The sequence below is a fragment of the Saccopteryx bilineata genome, chromosome 5 (assembly GCF_036850765.1).
Source record: "Saccopteryx bilineata isolate mSacBil1 chromosome 5, mSacBil1_pri_phased_curated, whole genome shotgun sequence".
Taxonomy (NCBI): Eukaryota; Metazoa; Chordata; class Mammalia; order Chiroptera; family Emballonuridae; genus Saccopteryx; species Saccopteryx bilineata.
Window position 1 is genome coordinate 184,624,298 of NC_089494.1, and position 18,958 is coordinate 184,643,255.

Below are 18,958 nucleotides of genomic sequence, written 5' to 3' on the forward strand. Positions count from 1 at the left end.
GCAGATGCTCCACTGGAAAAGATATGACTGAAAGCAAAGCTAGTACCCTGAAATTTGCCCAAAAAGAAGCCAAAGGTTGAATTATGAAAACAGTTTAAAATAGAAAAAAGAACCACAAAACAAAAATTGTTCAGAAATCATGGAACACCTATAAGAATCAAAGTATCCAAGCAAATTAAAAATAAATATTAGGCAAAATTATAAGGAACTAAACAAGCAAACTCACTCATTGCTACTTCTGATAACTCTTTTCCAGCCTCTCCCATGTGTGGAAATTTGATCTGCTTCACACAGACTTCCCAGCCTCTGCATTATAATGCTTCTCTATTTTCCAATCGGCATATGACTTTTTACCAGACACATGGTAGGTTTCCTCACAGCTGTTTTCTCCCCATTTCTATTCCAGATATTTCTTAGTGTACTTTGGTTTCAGGGAAGAATAATACTAAACCTTTGTTGCCATTTTCTATGTCTAGAGCTAAGTCTTTTCCCAACAGTTTTCCAATATTTGGTTGTGCAACAATATAATTCAATTATGTCACTAACTATCCCGAGTTAGACCTTGTAAGTTAAGAACTCAGCTCTACAAGACAATCAATGCTGAAGGAACCACACACATAATGTCTTCAGTTTACCCACATTTTTACCCAGCCAGCAACAACTCTGGCATTCTCTTAAACTTGATAATTCACTAGAACAATTCACAGAACTCAGGAAAGCACGAGACTTATGATTACAGGGTTTTTTTTTGTTTGTTTTTTAAATAAAGGATATAACTCAGAATAAACCAAAAGAAGAAATGCACAGCACTAGGAAGGTAGTGATGGAGATGGAGAGTGGCACAACACTGAGCTTCCATGCCATCTTTCCGAGAATCACTTTCTCAGGACCTCAATGTGTTCATCAACCTAGAAGGCTCCAAAAACCTTGTCATTCAGAGTTTGTACTTGAGGTTTTATTACATAGTCATAGCTGGTTAAAGCCTGAGCCATCGATGAATGAGCTCAGACTCCAGTCTAAAATTTCCAACTCTCTCATCACCTGGTTGGTTCCTCTGGTGACCATCCTATATCCTAAGGATCTACTAGAAGTCACCTCATTGGCATAAATTCAGGAAACATCTAAAGTACAAAGGAGCTCCTTATCATCTACGACATTTCAAAGGTTTTAGAATGTCTATGCTAGGAACAAAAATAATACATTTTTTTATTATACCACAGAATTTATCCCTGAAATTTCAGAGGTAATATATAGACCAACCAGAACTTCTATTTCAGCCTCAAAAACCTCTTCTTTCTCTATATTTAGGTCTTCATTTATTTTTCTTTTTTTTGGACAGGTCAAAAGAGTATCTCAGAAAAAAATATTTAAAATTGCATTGGCTGATTCATCATTTTTAATGGGAAAAATCTAGTTCAGTCATATACACACACACATATTCATGTATTTTACAAAACTGAAATATAAAACTCTTCATCATTATTACAATAATACTCCTTTGTTCTAACTACCTATTACGTGCCCATAAATAAGCCTAAAGTTTGCAGTCATTTCATCTTGGCTGCAGATATTCAGGCCTTTCCTATGTGAATATTAATTGCCTGTTAGAGTTTCACTTGTTAAATTTGCATTTCCATACTTACTATTATATTGCATAACATCTTCATTTCTAAAAGTTAATTATTTACTTGTATTATTCAAGAAATGTTATTTGATAATAAGAAACCACAAAACTTGGCAGCTTAATAGAACCAAATGTTATCCCTTATATTTGCTTTATGTCTAAAAAACCAGTGAGCTCTCCTCACTACAGTCACCTGGGTCAAAAGCCTTCAGAGGCTTCATCTTGACACCTGCCCTTCACAGAAGAAAGAGAATCTAGCAACCCAGGCATTGGCCCTAAAAGCTCTGCCCCAAATGGATGTGTCTCATTTGCTCACATATTGTTAGTAACTAATGCCTTATGAGTCTCTCTTTTAAATCAATCACACCATGAACCTATCAGGTTTTGATAGAAAATCCAAACTGGAAATCTCTATTTTTCCAAAGAGATTTTGAGTCATTGAAAGAATTTTTTCCTATGCGTTGCCATAAACCACTCAGAGGTTTTTTTTATTTTTATTTTTTTATTTTTTTTTATTTTTTTAAAATTTTTTTTTTCCATTTTTCTGAAGCTGGAAACAGGGAGAGACAGTCAGACAGACTCCCGCATGCGCCCGACCGGGATCCACCCGGCACGCCCACCAGGGGCGACGCTCTGCCCACCAGGGGGCGATGCTCTGCCCATCCTGGGCGTCGCCATATTGCGACCAGAGCCACTCTAGCGCCTGAGGCAGAGGCCACAGAGCCATCCCCAGCGCCCGGGCCATCTTTGCTCCAATGGAGCCTTGGCTGCGGGAGGGGAAGAGAGAGACAGAGAGGAAAGCGCGGCGGAGGGGTGGAGAAGCAAATGGGCGCTTCTCCTGTGTGCCCTGGCCGGGAATCGAACCCTGGTCCTCCGCACGCTAGGCCGACGCTCTACCGCTGAGCCAACCGGCCAGGGCCTCAGAGGTTTAATAATGAGTTTAATGGCCATGCCCTTGATTTAATGCTTGCCAAGGGTCTCACATTTTTAATGCAAAGTTAATACTCTGACATTTTCTAATTCTCTATTTTATTTTTTACTTTTTAGAGTTGAGAAGTAAATCTGCCTCCAAACTAACAAGTTTCTGAACTTGTAGACCCTTCCTATTTCCTTTAAAATCTGTTTTCTTGAGCTTATATTTTTCTTCTTCAATCTTGCCAAAGACAGTAACAACTACTATATACCATTAGCATTCTATTTTCTCACAAATTCACCTAGAACTACAAATTAATGAAGTATAGGAGCTGCCTTCCAAGCAAAGGTGGAAATGTTATCAAATGTTTTGAATCTGTATTACATGAATCATGTTTTTGTGGTAGCAGCTAGACAGACATGATGAGCAGAGTGAGGATAATAAATAGGCCAAGCACAGAAGGCCACCAAAGTGAAAAGCCCCAGGTGCCCACCAATGAGCAAAAATGGGAAAACAAGGACATCATCCCAGGGTGGCCTTTCCTCTCTTTGCTGGCCATGCAGTTTAGAACCTCAGATTTGGTGTTTTTAGTCACAGAATTTGGATCCTCTCCTGAGCATTCTTCCCCTGGCATATCACAAGTCATGTGGTCTTAGACAACCTTAGAGGTAAAACAAGAAAGCCAGAGAATAGTGCTTAAGCATTAACCTCTAGAGATAACATCTAGGCCTCAGTTGTGTTTCAGTTCTAGGCCCAGAAAAGCAGCAAAACCAGTCAAAGGAAAGCCACAGCTGACTTCAGGACCTGCTGCATTGAATAATGACTCCGTGCCTTGGCACTGACCAATCAGTAGGATACACGATCTTAAAAGAACATACCTGGAGAGCTGATGAATATTCTATTAAAATCTTCCCCTGAGATCACCCCTAAAATTTCACCTTAAAACCCTTTAGGACTGAGGTCCCAGGGCACTCTCCCTTCTAGGAGTACACCCCTGACTTTCCCTTCACCTTCCTCCTTCTCCTCTTCTTCCCCCCAGGCATGTTTTCCTTGCCCTTTTTTTCTAAACTCTAAGGGACCCCACAAGACTTGCAACCAGGGGAACAGTGGACTGAATGGCTGGTCCTGAGCAAACAACCTGAACGTGTCTCCAAGGTCCCCTTTCCTCTAATTTTCTTCCTGCACGGTCAATAAACTCTTCCTTTACTATTGCATTTTTGTCTCTTGATTTAATTATTTTTCTCAAGAAGTCAAGAATTGAGGTTTCATCTCTCCCCCTGTAACACTTTCGGTCTGCTATATCAATTATCTTCCTACTTTTTATCGAGACCTGATATCAATCCCATGTGTCTTAGCTCTGTTGTCACGGCAGCATCCAGTATCAATTTCTGTTTAACAATCAGGCTAGGATATTTCCATTTGCTCTTCTAGATCCATACTTTATACTTTTCTCCACTACTTTGGTTCCTAGTGTGAAAGTGAGGCAGTTAGTTGATGTTATTATGTGCATCAGTGGATTCTTTTGTCTTCCAGTTTCTACGAGTGCTCATCAATATTGTTCATCAAGTTACACGTGGGAGCAGGGAGCTCGGTTCCCTTTAGTCACTTGGCACCACAGGCTTCAGCGTGGCTCATGCTTCTGTGATCAGTGGAGCCACAGGAAGAGCGTAGAGATACCCATAGAAGGGTCCTTCTACTTCGGTCTGGATGTGACACCAGCCACTTTTGCTTACATTCTTAAAGGAGTAAAAGTACCATCCTAACATGCAACCAAAAAGGAGAAAACTGGAATAATTTAATAATTACTTTACAAATGGTTCAAAAGTTGTTTTTGAAACATAAGGTTATGATAAAATTAAAGCCAACATTAAAACCCATGTTAACTTCATACATTTTTATTGTAAGAATAATAAAAGTGAACATATAGAGTATGATTCTGTTTGTCTTCAAGCAAATAAGCCTGTTAATGTAATGATGCTGCACAATTACCTAAAAAGAAAAGTGGAAGCTCACACACACAAAATAACTGAAAATTAAATTGTATTCAGCTCAGTTTATAAGCCCTCCAGATCTGCTCAGCTCTGCTCCAACCCTAGGCCAGGTAGCTGGCCATTTACCCTGGGTCCCAGGTACAACACCCCAGTAATGGCTTTCAGACTTCCCACAGACTCAAAGCCAAACTCCAGTCACCACTGCATTTGCCTCATCCTCTAAAATTTCAAAGTATCTTTTTACCCAGGAGTGAGAGCAGTGCTTCAGTGAGAATTCAGAGCACCCTCCTGGTATAACATGAGGTAGCTCCAGCTCTTCCGACTGCTACCAACAGGGCCAATTAACAAAATGCAGAAGATTAGGGGAAGAACCATGAAATGGTCTTTTACCAGAGAAAGATAAATGACTAGAAAAAGTCCACTGAAAGACTTTTCAGTGGCTTTCCCTTCCTCGCCTGATCATTTTGAGATGGCGCTATCACATAACGTCTCTGAAGCTTTTCAACAAAACTAAGCAGCTGGCCCTGGCTGGTTTGCTCAGTGGTAGAGCATCGGCCTGACATGCAGAAGTCCCGGGTTTGATTCCCGGCCAGGGCACACAGAAGAAGCGCCCATCTGCTTCTCTACCCTCCTTCCTCTCTGTCTCTCTCTTCCCCTCCAGCAGCCAAGGCTCCATGGGAGCAAAGTTGGCCCAGGCACTGAGGATGGCTCCATGGCCTCTGCCTCAGGTGCTAGAATGGCTCTGGTTGCAACAGAGCCACACCCCAGATGGGCGGAGCATTGCCCCCTGGTGGGCATGGGGGGGTGGTGGATCCCTGTCGGGCACATGCAGGAGTCTGTCTGACTGCCTCCTGGTTTCCAACTTCAGAAAAATACAAAAAAAAAACAAACAAAAAAACCCAACCCCCCCCCCCAAAACCAAAAAAAAAACAAAAACAACTAAGCAGCTGACTGCATTGCAGGTGAACCTGGGAAAGTTGAACAATATGCAACTTTGAACTTGCCTGCCCTCTTTACTGCCTCACTTTCCCACTGCCTCTCCCAATGTGGTATTTACAAATAAGCTTTGCCTCAGAAAATATTTGCTAAGGAACCTAGGCTTAGAAAACTAGTACCAAGAATGGTCATAAAGAGAAGACCCTTTTGGTAGTAAGTGAAAGAAAGCAAATGAAAACTAGCTTAAGAATGAATAAAAAGGCATATTTTTCCTTTAAGGTGAGTGGAGCTCAGGCCCTGGCCGGTTTGCTCAGTGGTAGAGCATTGGCCTGGCATGTAGGAGTCCTGGGTTGGATTCCTGGCCACGGCACACAGGAGAAGCACCCATCTGCTTCTCCACCCCTCCCCCTCTCCTTCCTGTTTGTCTGTCTCTTCCCCTCCCGCAGCCGAGGCTCCATTGGAACAAAGTTTGCCCGGGCGCTGAGGATGGCTCTGTGGCCTCTGCCTCAGAATGGCTCTGATTGTAGCAGAGCAATGCCCCAAGATGGGCAGAGCATCGCCCCCTGGTGTGCATGCCGGGTGGATCCCAGTCCAGCGCATGTGGGAGTCTGTCTTACTGCCTCCCCGTTTACAACTTCGGAAAAATACAAAAAAAAAAAAAAGTGAGTGAAGTTCAGAGTGTAAATTCCATGGGGTAAATTGGGTTCAGGCATAGTTCGATGGAAAGACTGACAATATCATCAAAATCTGGCTTTCTCTCTTGGCTTTGCTTGCTGCTATGTCCACTTCACTGTCAGGCAGCTTTTCTCACACAGTGGCAAAAATAGTTTATGTTCTAACCTCTACACAGAGACTACGTCTTTCAGGATGTATTCTGAACCTGGGAGTAACTCCCACCCGCTGACTTAAGTCAGGGTCCTTCGTGAGCACTCACCGTGACTACACTTGGCCAGGTGTGGGTCACACACCTACCTTCACCTCCACCAGTCCCACCGAAAAGAACCATGTGGACAGAAAGTGCAGTAGGAGTGGTCACAAGGGGAAAAAACAGGTGTTTAGTACCTGAAGAGAGGTAATGAATATAAGGCAAGTAAAAACAAATGAAGTTTATTAAAAATTCTATTTGTGTTTAATTGCAAACCTATATAACTAAGTTAATATCTTGCTTAGTGGTTGAGGAGTTCATGATATTTTCATTAGAAAAATACTACCAACACTAAATAAAAGGATACTGTAGAAGCAGAAAAAATAGAACTACATTTAAATATATTGTTGACTTTGCCAAAAACGCTGAATTGCATGTATGTATTTATATTGTCATTTCATAAATAAATGCAAAGGCAAATAAGAAATAAAACTGTTGGACATCTGCCAAATATTACAAAAAGAAAAGAGAAGACCTTAAGGGGAATATTTGGAACTGGATTTCCTACCTACCTGAAAGCAATAAAGACTCCATTGTTTGGGGGAGGGAGGTAAATAAAGTAATAAAAATCCCTAAAATGAAATAGCAGTTCCATTATTAAAATTTGTCACACCAATTAATGGAATGTAGGTATGTTTGTGGTTGGGGGTTTTTTTGGTTCATCATTCTAATTTCGATTTCCTCTTGACCTTTCTTATACTTTTGCACTCTTAGAGTTGTTTTTCTTTCTTCTGCTTGTGTTTTCATGTACATCTATGAAACTCCTCGCTCAAATTTTTGTTTTTTTTTAAATGACAGACATAGACTCTTTATTAAAAACTACAAGAAATATAGGGACTTTTACAGATGAGACTCCATGTAATAACATTCCCAGAGAGAATGTCAGATGTTAACAAACTCATTCTTAAAAAAAAAAAATCTACTAAATTTTATTTTAAATTAGTAGTTATACTGATACTGGCTTTGCAGCAGCTATTTGAAATTTCTGACATAAATCTGGCTGGTGTACTAAATCTGAAAAGATAGGTAAATATAAAATATATCGGTCCAAGTTTTGGTAATAGGATACTTCTCATGCCAAACTCTGAATCAGATCAATGTCACTTAAAAATTTTAAAGAAAAAAGGAAGAATGTTCTAGGTAGCAACTGAAGTCAACAGAAACTCTGACTTCAAATGGCTCAAACAAGTAAGGTGTTTTTTTTATCCCACTTAAGTCTGGAGTTAGGCAGTTCTGGGGTGTTGATTTGCCTACCTGGGCTACATAGCTCTCCCTGTCCTGCCATCTTTACATGTTGGCTCGAGTCCATGTGTTTATTAGTTTGCTAGGGTTGCCGTAACCAAGCACCATAGACTGGGTGGTATAAACAACAAACATTAATCTTCTCACAGTTTTAAAGGCTAAACGTGTGAGGTGAAAGTGTCAGGAGAGTTTGTGTCATTCTGAGACCTCTCTCCTTGGCTTGTAGATAATCCTCTTCTCCCTGTGTTTTCACATAGCCTTCCCACCATTCATGTCTGTGTGTCCCTATATCCCTTATTATAAAAACACCAGGCATATTGGATTCGGGTCTGCCCCAGTGACTTTATTTTAACTTCCTCTGTAAGGATTTTGTCTCAAAATACAACCACATTCTGATGGACTGGAGGTTAGGACATCAACATATGGATTTTAATGGAGGAATCACAATTCAGCTTTTAACACTGTGGTTATAACTTTGTGATCTTAAGACCATTGCGAAACTCTACAACTCATTTTTACTGTAGATACAAAAGAAATACTGAAAGGAATGAGCCTGTTATCTTTTCCCCGTCCTCTTTTTTTAAGTGAAAGGAGGGAAGATAGAGAGACAGATGTGCTCCGATAGGAATCTACCTGGAAACCCCTGTCTGTAACTGATGCTTGAATCAACTGAGCTATCCTCAGTGCCTGAGATCGATGCCTGGACTAATCAAGCTATCTTTAGCTCCTGATGCTCATACCAATTGAGCCACTGGCTGCAAGAGGGGAAGAGACAGTGAAGGGGGAGAGGGAGGAGAATCCCAGAAGAAGATGCTTGCTCCTCATATGTTCCCTGACCGGATTATCAAACCTAGGAAGTCTGCATGCCAGACCAATGCTCTATCCACTGAGCAAACCAGTCAGGGCCATCTTTTCCTCTCTTTAAAAGAAAACCAAAAGCTTCCTATAGCACCATCTCTTCTACTTAATCGATTCATTTATAGCTCATTGGCCAGAACTGTAGCACATGGTTACTTTTAGCTGCAAGGCAGTCTGGACTAATGACAAGGGTTTTTTCAGTATCTCTAGTAAAGGAGAAAAGGCAAAGGACAATTAAAAGAGGGTTTGGGGCCACTTATTGTACAGTCTATTCCAGAGAATGTCATAGAGTATTTAACAAATGCCTATTTTCTGATCCACTATTAATGACAGACACTATATCAAGCACTCAAGGTATATGAGTGAACAAAAGGCAAACTCTACCTTCACAGAATTTACAGTGTAGTGTGGAAGAAAAAAAAATACCAATTACAGTGCTGCATGGCCACAGAAAACTCGGGAGCAGCATATTGTTTTACAGAAACCCATTGGAGAGACACCAAACCTAGTGTCACAAAAAGTGACATCTATACCTTTTCTATCATTAGTATGTACATTTTAGAGGTACTTTAAGCCATAAGTAAATTGATATTTCAGAAATCAGTAGGACAGGACTTGGCACAAAATAATTAAAATATGTGTGTCCATTTACTGATATTTTTTTGTTTGTTTTGTATGTCACAATAGCAAACTCTTTAGTACATTAGACACTATTTAAAGGGATCCCTTTCACTCAGTTATTCATAGTTATTAAATGAGGTAGTTACTATCATTGTCCTCATTCAAGAGATGAAGAAACTGAAACACTGAACAGTTAAGTAATTTGCTCAAGTCATATAACTATTGAAAAGCAAAGCTGGGATTTGAATCTAGGCAGTTCAACTCCAAAAATCATTCTTTTAACTGCCGTGTCATCAGGACTCTCTTGATTATACTTTGCTGCTAACATTTATTTCATATGGTGTCAAAAATGCACTAGTACTAAAACTATAATCTTTCCTGATGTCTGAGTTTATATCTCTGGCCATCTATCTACCTGGTAGATAAGTAGTTTCTATCTACCTGCTACTGCACTACTCTAAAAATAATGTAGATGCTTGCAAGGAAAACCATGAAGTAATTATTTTTTATTGAAATGGAAAAAAAAATGGGGAAGCTCTATAAATTACATACATAAAATGTCTCAGTTTTCTCAAGGCTGTTCATTTTTCCCAGCTCGTGTCTTCTCTTCCTATTGGCTAAGCTGTAAACTGAATTTTGTTAATTTGGCATCGGTACAAGTTGTATACCAGCTTTGAGAAATTGTTCTTGATTCTTTCTGGACAGTGGAATATAAAGATTTTTTTTTGTGTGTAGTAACAATCTCTTTTCTTATTTTATCTTTTGGTTTATTTTATTGTTCATTTTTATATTTTGCTTATTTTTATTCCAGCTTGACATGGTTTCTATATAGTTGTTTGTTTAAGAAATAAAAGAAATATACTTATTAAATATAGTATGGCTTTTAAGTTTTGTTAATGACACATTTTAGAATTAGTAAAACCTCAGTTTTGCTTTACCTTCTTCTGACTGAACAAACAGCCAGCCAAGGTGCCATGTTCAATAATAGCATTTGAACAATACACTGGAGAAAAAAATTAAAAGAATTTGTCCCACTTTTATTTCTAGCATCAACTGCTAAATATCTACATGCCACTGGCAATTATTTAGAATCAAATTTTATACTGTGAGAAGTCAGCAAATCCATAATCCTGAAAACACTGGATATTTATTTATTTATTTATTTGTATTTTTCTGAAGCTGGAAACGGGGAGGCAGTCAGACAGACTCCCACATGCGCCCGACCGGGATCCACCCAGCACGCTCACCAGGGGGCAATCCTCTGCCCATCGGGGCGTCGCTCTGTCGCGACCAGAGCCACTCTAGCGCCTGGGGCAGAGGCCAAGGAGCCATCCCCAGTGCCCGGGCCATCTTTTGCTTCAATGGAGCCTCGCTGCGGGAGGGGAAGAGAGAGACAGAGAGGAAGGAGGGGGGAGGGGTGGAGAAGCAGATGGGCGCCTCTCCTGTGTGCCAACTGGCCAGGCCAACACTGGATATTTTTAAGCAAATGCCCATTGTGTATAAATAATTGTGACTCGAAAAACTAGACTCTTCTTTGTAGCCAAAGACAGTGTGAGTAGGTTTTTAACTATGAATTTTAAAGCTTGCTGCCATCTACAACTCATTTTCCACAGTAACCTCTCATCTGGGTAATTTGTAAACCTGAATTTATTTTTTATTTCTAATTACTACAGAAATCTTTCATGTCTCACTGACCACTTATACTACTGGTAGCTAGATGAAATGAATAGAACAAAAATAAATTGTGTCAAGCATTGTCAAGGTCCCTGATAATTTTCAAGAATGTGCTCTTTGGTTTTGTTATGATATGACTATTTCCATTTTACCTTGATGCTGAAGCATGCGATTCTTATAGTTTTTCTAATAAAGTATAATTTCTATTTAAATTGTAAATAATTCTATAAAATAACTATGTTTTGAAATGGACCTTCTCAGCTTTCTCTTGGCAATGTCTATTTACATTTTAGAGGATGTATGGACTTAGCACTTGAAGCCAATTCAGTATTATTACATTTTAATTTTTCCAATACTGTGATGAAATAGATGAACTAAACTTTGATGTGTTTCAGTTTTGAGATTAAGATCTGACAAACAAAAACTTTGTTGTGCTTATACTGGTTACAAATTCCGGCTCTGCTCATCTCCAACTATCAATCCTGGGATCTCATGGTCACACTAAGCCACAGTTTCCTCATCTCTGTAATAGCATTGGCTCAGCCTCACATGGCTCTCTCACCGAATGACTGAGAATTGAATGACATAAGCTAAGACTTGGCTTCTCTAAATGAAGAACAAGGGTTTCCAGGAAGAAAAACTGGTCATCAGGAGGCACAGGATTCTCAGAATAGAGACAGTGCATCTTACATCAGCATCTTCATTAAAATATTTTGGGGAGAAAAATGAAGTAATTTTATATTACAACCAATACAAATGTGTTATGGCATGCTATTCAAAGCTATGAATATTTAAGATAAAATACGCAAAAGTCGTAATGAAGGAGATTCTCTCCTGTCACTGAAATTCCCTTCCGTCACTCTCCTCTCTTTAGCCTCAACCACTTACCCTCTTACCAAGCTTGTATGTTGTTTTTTTTTTTTCCCATAGACAAGTGAAAGACACTTGACTAGAGAAAAAAGCATATAAATGTGATAAAATATGCATAAAATGACATATTGGTATCACTTTTGGTCTATCTAAAATTGTATGCAGTAACTTACAAATCATTCCACATTTCTGCAATGTATGGATTAATTCAAGTTGCCATCTTTACTATTGTGGATTACTGCGATGGTCTTACAACTGCCTGCTGCATCCATTCTGGTCTTTCTCAAAATTACCTTCAATCCTCATGTGAAATAGTGTTTTTTAAAAACTTGGCTTCAATTATGATACCCTATCCCTTAAAACCCAGCCATGACTTCCCATTTACCTTGGAAAAAATACTAAAGCTTTTCACATTTCTTCTTGTGCCTTCCACAACCAATCCCACACTCCTTCCTGCTCCCCTGTTACTACTGCTCTCACCTCTTTCAGCCCCTGATGTTAATAAATCTCTGGCTGGCCACAGGGCCTTTGTACAGATTCATCTCTTACTTGAATGGACTTCTCTCCTCTCTTCATCTAGTGACTCTTCTTGTTTGAGATATTCCATAAGAAAGGAGACTTCCCAGGTAAAGCTTTTCCTATTCACTCCAGATATGTAAAACTCCCATCTTAAGGTCCCAACACCTTGTATGTCTCCTCTGTGGTACTAACTACACTTGCAAAACCATTTGTGCAAGTATTTAATTAAAGTTTTTCTTTATTACTTCTCTATTTAAGCTCTATCAGTTTACTTGATTTCATCATACCACATAAGAAATTCTCCATATATGTTTGACTGAATGAATAAATGAGTGAATACAACTTCACTTTGCATAACAAATTTTTTTAAATATATATATTTTTTATTTATTGATGTTTTAGAGAGAGAGGAGTGAGAGAGAGAGACAGAGAGAGAGAGAAGGGAGAGGAGCAGGAAGCATCAACTCCCATATGTGCCTTGACCAGGCAAGCCCAAGGTTTCGAACTGGCGACCTCAGTGTTCCAGGTCGATGCTTTATCCCACTGCGCCACCACAGGTCAGGCTGCATAACAAATTTTATCATTGTCATTTTCCAATATATTTTACAAATAAAGACCTAAAATGTAAAGTTATAATATTTTCCTCTGGTAATATTACCACATTACATTCTTATTAATATAACATCTAATTGCTAGCATAGTGTTGGATGTAGAAGAGAAAGAAAATAAATTTTTATTAAAATGGATTGAATGATACATTTTATAGGGAAAGGAAGAGTAGCTGTATATTCTATTTTAATTAGCTTGTTGAGATGTTCTCTGATTGAGATAAAACTATGTGTGTTCCACTTAGAAAGATATATTACATTATCATTTTAGTTCTACACAGTAATATGGAGAAAGAAAAAGGGACCTAGATAAAATATACTAATAATGTCTAAAAATGTAGAAAAGAAATGTAGAAAAATTATCAGTATTTATTACCAGGTGTGTAATTGCTTTTTAAAAAAATATAAAATTAGATATACACATTTGAAAGCTGAATTGTCAAAGTGATTATTTAATAATTTGTGATTACCATAGGCAAGACATAGTGATAGACATTGTGAGTATATCAATTTAAATAAGGTGGGTATCTCTGTCCTCAAGAAAATTAGGATCCCATAAGGTAGAAAAATTAACAAAATGGAGTTAGACTTATGTAATAAATACTATAATATAGTGTTATGGGCTGCATTGTGTCCTTGCTCAAGCATCCCCTCCCCCCAATTCATATGTTGAAGTCCTAACCAATGCTACCTCAAATGTGACTGGATTTGGCGATAGGGCCTTTAAAGAGGGCAGTAAAATAAAATGAAGTCGTACGGGTGGGTACCAATCCAATATGACAGGTGTCCTTATAAGAAGAGATTAAGACACAGGTATATACAAGAAGAAGAACATTTGAAAACAGGGAGAAGACAGCTATCCACAAGCCAAGCAGGAAGGCCCTCAGAAGAAAATCACCCTGTCCACACTTTAATTTGGACTGCCAGCTTTCAGAATGTAAAGAAATAATTTTCTGTTGTTTAAGTCACCTACTGTGTGGAACTCTGTTATTATTTCTACCTGGCTAATATTAATACAGTTATAATCAAAAGTGTTATAGGAGCACAGATGAGGAAAAAATTTTTGCTAGAGATTTATAGTGAAGGTAGAATATCTGTTTATTTATTGAAGTTTTTAAGAGACTTTCACAGAAGTTTATATTTATCTCTGTTTCCATCGATTACTCAGTAAACCTGTCAACCTCAAGTCTTATATTTCAACTCCAATTTTGGTTACCTGTATCTTGTTACCTGGAGTTCTCTGTATTTGTTTCCTATGACTGCTTTAATAACTTACCACAAATGTAGTGACTTAAAAGAACACGAACTTATTCTTTTACAGTTTTGGGAATCAGAAGTCCAAAGTGAGGCTTATGGACCTAACTAAGGTGTTGACAGAGCTTGATCTTTTTGACGGCTTCTATGGAGAATTTTTTTTTCTCTTTACCAGGTTAAGGTGGTTGCTTGTATTTCTTGGTTCATGGCCTCTTTCTCATATTACTCCAACTTCCTTTGGCACGTCTTTTATTACTGACTTGGACCTTTATAGTCTTTTTATAAGGACTCTTATAATTACATTAGTCCACTTGAAGAATACAAAATAATCTTCCCATCTAAAAAGATTCTTAACATAATCATTCTCTATGTACAGTTCCTTTTGTAATCTAACATATCCACAGATTGTTGGCATCACAATACGAACATATTTGGGGGTCTTTATTCTGCAGATCACAGCCACCTTAACAGAACTGTTTAAGTTCAGTACCCTGCTTTCTAAGCTTAGCCAGTATATTCTATTCTCTCACTCCTATTGAACTTGCTTATTAAATTCTAAACAAAATTTATTATTGAATCTTTTTATTTTCTTCCTGGCCTTGCTTCTGTCATTAGTTTATATTAACTGTGTTTGAACAGCTGAACCGTTCACTTCCCTGATACTTCAATTCTCTTTCTATCCTACCATTGCTTAGTCCTAGCCACACCCCAAGCTGGATCAGTTACCCACCATCCCTTACACTGCTGCATCTGCAAACTAGAGAGCCACATCCATGGTCTCCAACCTAACTCAGTCTGCAACATGAGGGACATTTAGTCATACCTGCTCCTTTCCAGTTTCAATGTCTATTAAAATAAAAATGTTACTCAGCCATAAGAAATGATGATATATTGCCATTTAAGGCAACATGGATGAACCTTAAGAACATCATGCTAAGCGGAATAAGTAAATCAGAAAAAGCTAAGAACGCTATGATTTCACACATAGGTGGGATATAGAACTGACACTCATGGATATAGACAAAAGTGAAGTGGTTACCAGGGGTAGGGGTAAAAAAAGAGGGGAGTGAGAAGGGACAAATACATGGTAACAGAAAATGGTGTGACTTTGGGTGATGGCACCTAATGCAACCAACAGTTTAAATGCTATAGAGATGTTTACCTGAAACCTCCGAATTCTTATCAACTAATGTCACCCTGTTAAATTTAATTTTAAATAAAAAGTTGAATAAAATAACATGAAAACAAGAAGAAAACATTTACCCTTTACCTGATACATTCTTAATTTTCATCATTTCTCAGTAGATGCTCCAATTTCTTATTTCCATAAAATAATTGAATCCACCAACACAAAATACCACAATTTCTTGCTCCTTGACTCACAAAATGCTACAAAGGTGTCTGTCACCTTTTTTTTCCTCCAAATATAATTGTTGAATTAAACTAAATTGAACTGTAGCATTGGGGGCTACAAAGAAAGTTGTAAAAATAGTGATCAATCTCTAATTTCTTGAGAAAATGTTGGAGGGCATATACATTTTATTGTGTCATAGTGCTCTTTAAAATCTTAGTTGGTATCCAGTTATCTACAGGATAACTTCTAGCTTAGTAATGAAAAATGTACCAAATCTTTCACATAACATCTTTTTTTATCTGTATTTTATTGTCTATACTGCACGTCTATTGTCTAGATATGCAACTCTACACCTTTGTACATTTGTTCAACATTTTTCTCTGTCTGTAGTATTCTTACAGTATGTCCTGAACTAGCAAACCTCTACATTTCCTCAAAAACCTCAATGATAGTTTTCCTGGGAAACTTTTCTTAACTATTCCAGGAAAACTTAGGAGATTTTCCTCTTAACTCCTAACTTCATTACTACTTAATACTATTGCTACTACTGTTAATATTACCAATAAATATAAGGTCTACCGGAAAGTTCTGTCCGTTTTTGGAATAAAACAAAATACAAATTTTTCTTATCGTCAATAAATTTTATTAAATAATATTATTGCATTATTAATGATTTCTTGCTAGCGTGAGGGCAATTGGTATATCTCATTTTTGAAAAATGTTTTATCTTTTGATGCAAAAAATTGAACCAGTGCTTGTTTAATATCTTCTTCATTTTTGAATTTTTTGCCCTTCAAAAAATTTTGTAAGGACAAAAACAAGTGATAGTCAGAGGGTGCTAAGTCCGGGGAATATGATGGATGCGACAGACATGCTTCTGTAGCATTTCTTCCTTGTTGAAATTCGTAAAAATTATGGCCCTGGCTGGTTGGCTCAGCGGTAGAGCGTTGGCCTGGCGTGCAGGGGACCCGGGTTCGATTCCCGGCCAGGGCATATAGGAGAAGTGCCCATTTGCTTCTCCACCGCCCCCCCCTTCCTCTCTGTCTCTCTCTTCCCCTCCTGCAGCCAAGGCTCCATTGGAGCAAAGATGGCCTGGGCGCTGGGGATGGCTCCTTGGCCTCTGCCCCAGGCGCTAGAGTGGCTCTGGTCTCAGCAGAGCAATGCCCCGGAGGGGCAGAGCATCGCCCCCTGGTGGGCAGAGTGTTGCCCCTGGTGGGCGTGCCGGGTGGATCCTGGTCGGGCGCATGCGGGAGTCTGTCTGACTGTCTCTCCCCGTTTCCAGCTTCAGAAAATACAAAAAAAAAAAAAAATTGTAAAAATTACAGTGGCGTAAATAAACTTTATCAGTAGCCATGGGTACACTACCGCTTTACACATAAGACTAACGTAAATCAACTTTGTTTTAGTTAATTTGCTACATCAGTATGTATACATTAAGTGATAAAAATAGAGAGGCACACATGCGCCAAATAAACATGTGCTTATGTGTCGAAACTTGTTGTGATAGGAACGGACAGAACTTTCCGGTAAACCTTATACTATTGCAAATAACATAATAATTAGCTATCATTTACTAAGTAAATTATTAAACCTAAGTTACTAAACTCTAGTGCATGTTATTTCTTTTGAACCCCCCAATCACCTCTGAGTTTGAGTACAATTAGTATTCCTTTTACTATTGTAGGTACAGAGGCTTAGGGTATTAAGTGTTTTGCCTAAAGGTCACCCAGATCCAGAATTTATATCTAGGCCTATCTGATTCAAGGCTTTTACTAAATGCCATACCCCACTGGTTTCTTTGCAAATTGATCATATTTAGCTGCAAGGCTACATATGCTGTACTGTAGAGATAGTCTGTAGAGGACAAGCAATTCTGTGGCATATTTTGTGTAATACTGATAAATTAAATTATATGTCCCTGCCTGATGGTCAAACTAATGTATGACTGAGAAGGAATAGGGGAAAAGCAGTTGCTGTTACTTAAAATATATACTTTTTTATGTAAATGGAGGAGTTTAAAAATTCATGAAAGATATATAATCTACAGTCTCAGTTATCGCTTTCAACTGCTTAGTGAGTAAAAAAAAATGCTTCCATTAATGTTTAGATTATATATTTTTTGTGTAATTTAGATAAATTTGATTAGAATGGGTTAAGATGAGAAAGTCTTGACTGGTTTCATTGTGAAAAAAGAAACCTGAAAAAATTACAGTACTCAAAGGTACAATTTTTTTTCTGTATATTTTAACTTCTCATTAAATACCTGCCATGTAATATACAATGCACAACACCATTTCAGGAGGTTTTCTAGGTATAGAAAGTATTTCTAGCTAGTTTACAGAATACCAGATTAAATGATTTTAAATCACTTGTCCATGATAGTTTAGTCTGACTGATGGTAATACTGCAAACTGCATTACTATACACTTAAGTTTAAGAAAAAAAAAGTCATTGCCTGACCAGGCAGTGATGCAGTGGATAGAGCATCTGACTGGGACACAGAGGACCCAGGTTCGAAACCCTGAGGTTGCTGGCTTGAGCGCAGGCTCATCTGGTTTGAGCATAGGATCTGCTGTAGCTCCTTGGTCAAGGCACATATGAGAAAGCAATCAATGAATAACTAAGGTGCTGCAATGAAAAATTGATGCTTCTCATCTCTCTCCCTTCCTGTCTGTCCCTATCTGTGCCTCTCTCTCTTTGTCACACACACACAAAAAAGTCATCACTTTGCAAATTATCTTTTCATTTATGGCCCATATAGAGGGCAACAAAAGATGGACTGCCAACTTTTGAATGCTCCCTAGAGGAAGCAGTCTACCAATTACATTCTAGCCCACAGCATTGCAGAACTGCAGACAATAGGCTATGGAGCACTTCATCTCTGCCCACAGACACCACCACTCTGTAAATCCTGGTTCAATGGGCTTTGTACGGATAGCATTTCCTGAAAGAGCCAGAGTTTAAAATTTCCCAAAGCTAAGCCCACTGTGTATTTATTTCAATATATGGCAGAATCAACTGAGGATCTAACAAATAAAGTCTACATCCACTGGCATTATATTAGAAGTCATATATCAGATGCATAGCTAGCTATGCGCATCTCACCCTGAAAATGAATGAATGAAAAAATACATTACTACAGGCTTGGCTAGCTAAATAAATACTATGGAGTTTGAACTATCACTCCCTTATCCATGCCTGTAATTAAATTTTGAGAGTTTATGTACCAGAAACCTTGAAAAGCCTCCTAATGATCCCTGGAAACCAGGTCTTTTGAACTGAGTATGCTGATGTGCCATCACTGGCCTGAAATGTGACCCACAGGTCTCATGGTTTACTCTTAAGGTGAAACTGATAAATTACTGGTCCTGATTTCAGAAAGATCCTTTTATGTTCTGCGCTGAATGCAACAAGGTTCATTTTCATGAGAGAAAACCATAGAATTTCAGGCAGAACATTCTACTGAGATGCTGTAGAAAATGCATTTAATATACACACATTACAGCGTATATTAAAAGAACACATAACCTGACCAGGTGGTGGTGCAGTGGATAGAGCGTTGGCCTGGG